The sequence below is a fragment of the Palaemon carinicauda genome, chromosome 20 (assembly GCF_036898095.1).
Source record: "Palaemon carinicauda isolate YSFRI2023 chromosome 20, ASM3689809v2, whole genome shotgun sequence".
Taxonomy (NCBI): domain Eukaryota; kingdom Metazoa; phylum Arthropoda; class Malacostraca; order Decapoda; family Palaemonidae; genus Palaemon; species Palaemon carinicauda.
Genome location: NC_090744.1, coordinates 11,572,713 through 11,578,597, shown reverse-complemented (window position 1 = coordinate 11,578,597; position 5,885 = coordinate 11,572,713). Strand labels below are relative to the sequence as shown.

The 5,885-nt window shown below is 35.4% G+C and overlaps 1 pseudogene; it reads right to left on the bottom strand.

The window, feature by feature from the left end:
• Positions 1–1,668: 1,668 nt before the first annotated feature.
• LOC137659648 (receptor-type tyrosine-protein phosphatase alpha-like) overlaps positions 1,669–5,885 on the bottom strand; it is a 25,998-nt pseudogene continuing 21,781 nt past the window's right edge.

Sequence of the window (5,885 nt, the reverse complement as noted above, 5' to 3'; positions counted from 1 at the left end):
ATATATATATATATATATATATAGATATCATCATCATCATCTCTTCCCACGTCTATTGACACAAATGGCCTCTGTTAGATTTCACCAGTCATCTCAAAACAATAATTCTCCATCCATCAACTCCTACTTCACGTTTCATAGTCCTGAACTTTGTAGGTCTGGGTCTTCCAACTCTTCTAGTGCCTTGGGGAACCCAGTTGAAAGTTTAGTGAACTAATCTCTCTTGTGGAGTGATTGGTAACATATAGATATAGATTTAAGTATTTATGTAATTGCTTGGATTTTCTGGTAAAATTTAATTTGAGCAGATAGACTTCAGCCCCCAGATGAGAAGGATACGCTTATGGCCATCATGTAATGAAGACAGAACTGAATGCTAAATGATCAACTCAATTATACATTTGGAAATACGATTGGAAACCCTATTCATTTCTTTGGATTTCAACATTGCCTACTTTCATTGGGGGAGACTAAAATATATATTAAATGTAATCCATTGGAATTGAATGTAATGGCAAATATATTAAAGTAGGTTAATCACTTATGGTGAAACGAACATATGAAAATTGGCCAAAATTCATAGACTTCCAGGAGCCTTTAAAAACGCGATTTTAAAGGTTTAAAGGCTTAAAGGCCGCTCATGAATGGCAGAGGTGAGCGACAGTGACATCTATCAAGCTGGGCAATGCCCTAGAGACTGACTATATATACATATGATCAGCCTCCAATCCCTCTCTCCACCCAAACTAGGATCTATCAAGCTGGGCAGTGCCCTAGAGACTGACCAATCCCCCTCTTCACCCAAACTAGGACCAAGGAAGGCCAGGCAATGGCGTTTGATGACTTAGCAGGTAGAGCTATAGTCTCCCGCAAAACCCCCTTCCATAGCTCACAAGGATGGTGAGGTTGCAGCGACCAAAGAAACTAACGAGTCTGAGCGGGACTCGAACCCCAGTCTGGCGCTCACCTGTCAGGGACGGTACCACATCGGCCACCATAATGTTTGGCTTCATAGATATGAAACCAAATAGGGACTTTGTTTATACGAAAGGTCCTCAACTTACAAACATTCGACTTACAAGCATTCGACTTACAAACATTCGGAAATACAAACACCAATCCAACTGAAAATAACAAAGATAGGATGAAGAAATACTGTAATAAAACAATATTATATTATTTGATACAGTCAGCAAAATAACATAGGTAATAACCTGATATCTATTTCATATGAAATCTCACTATTTGTTGACTTCTGTAACAGGAAATCATAGGAATGGGAATCGGGTTTGGCCTAACCTAGGCCAAAATTTAACTAAATTTGACTTACAAACAGCTTCTTGTAACCTATTATATTTGTAAGTTAAAGACCTTTTGTAATAGTAAGTATTTCAAGGAATAAAACTATTAGACTGTTAAAAATTTGCATTAAAAAAACGGTAAATTTCTGGCATAAATTATTCCAGGATCTTTACCGTGTTGAAAACGGATATATTGACGTAAGGGAGGAATATTACGGTCACCAACCCGTAAATGATAATAACAAAGTAATGTAATATTACAGTCGTCTGTATTTTACTGAAATACGATTGAGAACGGTACGTTTTTACGGAGAATTTCCGATTAAAATTACGGATTTTTCTAACAGTGTAGGGTATGATAATGCACAATCCCCAAGATAATCTCATGGCCAATGTTATAAAAAAAAGGAAAAAAACAAGGGTTCCCCGGCTATATAAGACCAGAATATCAATCTTTAAAGTAAAGTCTTAAAAAAGAAAGATTGAAAAGATACGTAAAAGCTACTGACTCTCCCAAGGGTAGGCTATGTAACTACCAAATTAATGTACATGAAGAAAGTATGATATTGCCTTGGGATGGAGTTCTCTTGCTTGAGGGTACACTCGGGCACACTATTCTATCTTATTTCTCATCCTATCGTTTGGTTGGAGTTTTTGTGGTTTATATAGGAGATATTTATTTTAATGTTGTTACTTTTCTTAAAGTATTTTAATTTTCTTGCTTCCTTTTCTCACTGGGCTATTTTTCCTGTTGGAGCCCCTGGGCTTGTAGCGTCCTACTTTTCCAATTAGGGTTGTAGCTTAGCAACTAATAGTAATGGGGATAATACTGTAGGATATTAAAAAACAGGTTGAGATAAGAAAATTAATATAAAGCAGTATGTAGGAAATCTTGCTATTCTCATCAACATTGATAATATTGACAATGTGACGGGTAACTGAATTATAATAGGTCACAATCCAACAGGTAACTAAATTAGTGGGTAAATTAACAATAATACATCAGTGAAGGTTGACTAAATGATTTACTGCTTAGTTGAAGTTGCCATAGTTGCGGTAAGCTGATAGGTAGATAACGACCCCTTCATGCACCAAGTCGTATTGCTCCTGAAAAAAAAAGAGACGAGTGTAAATGAAAGCTATAAGATTAACGTGATTTTGAATACGTAAATATTCAATCTGTTGGTGATGAAACAATTCAAAATAGAGAATTTATAAACGAGAAATATTTCGCTCAAAAAGAAACTGAAGACTTTTCTTTTAGTCCTTTAAATGTTTCGATAAACACCAGTTTTCCAAAGTGATATGGATATGTAAAATACCTCAGAAGGTATACGATATAATGAACTTCTAACTCCTGAAGAGAGTAGAGTTCCCTTACGGGATAGGGGTAAAAAGCAGCCCTTAAAGATAAAAAACAAAAAAGGCATTCAGTGTGAAGTTACCAGGTCTGTTAACTGGGTTTTCTGACTTACCTTGGATTAAACAAAGTAAATCGAGCTGCCGAATGAACATGATATCTATAAGCAAGGTAGAAAGAATTATCCTTTGTGCTTATTATTTTCTTTTACTCTGAACATTCCCTATTAGAACGACCTAGGTATTTATGAAGGAAACGTTTGCAATGCTTTTAAGGTAGATGAAGTGGTTTATGTACTAAACATATTTATCTTTTGCAAATATGTTTGGTAAGAATTATTACGTTCAACATTGCTTCATACTGTGAAAAAAACAATGTAAGCATTGTTCTTGCATTTGATAGTCATATTTCATTACAGCCGGTGACGTTTTGAAGCCAAGATCTCAAATATTGTATGAAAATTATTAAAAGAATGATTATAAATGGGATATGTTGATAGTCTTGATATGATTTTGAGAAAACTCATAGATATGACCCAAGGACATTGCAATAGACATTTATATTCGGAACAATCCATGAAGATAGCATTCGAGCAAGATATATAACAGTTTGAGAAGGAACCCCAAACAGACTTACCTCTGAAACAATAAACTCTGGTCTGGCGTAAGTGATCAGCTGGACTGAATGATAGATGTCGACTTCCTGATGTAGCTTAACTTTCTCGATCGACTGCTTCAGGGCCATCATTAGACCGCACCCTGTGACTCCATCTCTGAATGGAAAGAAGAACATTAGTCTCTCTTATAAGGTTCCCAAGAACATTAGTCTCTAATATAAGGTTCCCAAGAACATTAGTCTCTCTTATAAGTTTCCCAAAAACATTAGCCTCTACTATAAGGTTCCCAAGAACATTAGTCTTTAATATAAGGTTCCCAAGAACATTAGTCTCTCTTATAAGGTTCCCAAAAACATTAGTCTCTAATATAATGTTCCCAAGAACCTTAGTCTCTGTTATAAAGTTCCCAAGAACATTAGTCTCTAATATAAGGTTCCCAAGAACATTAGTCTCTCTTATAAGTTTCCCAAAAACATTAGCCTCTACTATAAGGTTCCCAAGAACATTAGTCTCTCTTATAACGTTCACAAAAACATTAGTCTCTAATATAAAGTTCCCAAGAACATTAGTCTCTGTTATAAAGTTCCCAAGAACATTAGTCTCTAATACAAGGTTCCCAAGAATATTAGTCTCTGTTATAAGGTTCCCAAGAACATTAGTCTCTAACATAAGGATCCCAAGAACATTAGTCTCTAACATAAGGTTCCCAAGAACATTAGTCTCTATTATAAGGTTCCCAAGAACATTAGTTTCTCTTAAAAGCTTCCCAAGAACATTAGTATCTCTTATAAGGTTCCCAAAAACATTAGTCTCTAATATAAGGTTCCCAAGAATATTAGTATCTCTTATAAAGTTTCCAAGAACAATATTCTCTCTTATAAGGTTTCCAAGAATATTAGTTCTTCTTATAAGGCTTTCAATCTTGTGTGAAATGGTAATGGATTTCACAAAGCGTAGAAGCAGTGGAGAGTGAATACTATAGAAAGCTATATATACCTGCAAGTGAATAGAGCAGCTGATGATGCAGTCACAAGTGAGTCCGCTCTCTCCATGACAGCCAGAAGGGGAAGGAGTGACGAAGGACTCGGTTTGGTGTGAGGCCAACATTTCATAAGCACCACCATGCACTGGAAAGGTGCAGAATTTGGCTGTAGGGAAATGTAAGGTATTATTATTATTATTATTATTATTATTATTATTATTATCAATCACAGTCTACAGAGACTGGTTAGCTTCTTTTGGAGACCATCACTTTCCTCACTATATGTGCTGTTTCAAGTAGCACGCTCTTTTACACCAGTCCTAGGACTATATCGGCTCCTATTATTATTATTATTATTATTATTATTAGCTAAGCTACAATCCTTAGTTAGAAAAGCAGGGTGTTATAAGCCCAAGGGCTCCAACAGGGAAAAATAGCTTAGTGAGGAAAGGAAATAGAGAACAAGAGAAGAAATAACAATTAATATAAACTATTTTAAGAACAGTAACATCACTTAGATAGATCTTTCATATTATGAAGTGTAAAGAGAGACTTAAGTCAGCCTCTTCTACATAGAAATAAAACATTAGCTACAAGTTTGAACTTTTGAAGTTTCCCCGATTCTAAGAAAACAATCAACAGAGATTATTTAAATATCTACCTTAACTTTCATTTTGCCCATTGTAAGTTAACTATGTATTGTCACAGAGAATACTTGTAACTTGTTTGCCAGTAATCAAGGTCTGGTTATCTGTATAGGTAAAAGGCTGTGTAATTTACTCTCTCCAGAATACAATCTAGGACCATGTAAAGCCATGACCACTTTCTTGTCATCCTTTCTTCTTATTTTGTCAAAAGCCTACCATAGACCTTTATCAAAATGCAATGTAATACTATACAAAATCTATAAATCAATGAATAAATGAATGGTACATCTACCAGTTAAGCATTCAAAGAATTAAAAGCTGTACATACCGAGTTCATGAGACTTATGGTGACTTGGTACTCCGTGAAATTATCGTATTCTTAGTGATTGATTACTTTCACGTTGAATTCTTCAAAATTCTCCTCGCATTCAGCTGGCAAGACTGCTGGATACTCCTGTTGAGAAATACTATTGTTACGTATGATCACAATATTACAACGCTTCAGGAAGGAAATTCATGACAAAAATGAAATAAGACAATTGCAACTAATCATCAACAAGGAAAAAAAAAAGAAAATCTGCAGTTAAGCTATGCTACACTATGCACACTGGACAAAAGTAAGTTCTTCAGTTAAACTATGCCACGCTATACACATTGGGCAAAAGTCAGATCTTCAGTCAGGTTAGGCTATATGCTATGTGCACTGGACAAAGGTATGATCTTCGGTCAAGTTATGTTACTCTATATGCATTGGACAAGAGTAGATCTTTAGTTATGCTATGCACACCGGAAGAAAGTATGATCTCCAGTCAGGTTATGCTGCACTATATACACTGGACAAGAGTAGAACTTCAGTTAAGATATGCTACACTATGCACATTGGACAAAAGTAAGTTCTTCAGTTAAGCTATGCTACGCTATGCGCAGTGAACATGATTAAGATCTTCAGTCAAGTTATGCTATATGCTATGTGCACTGG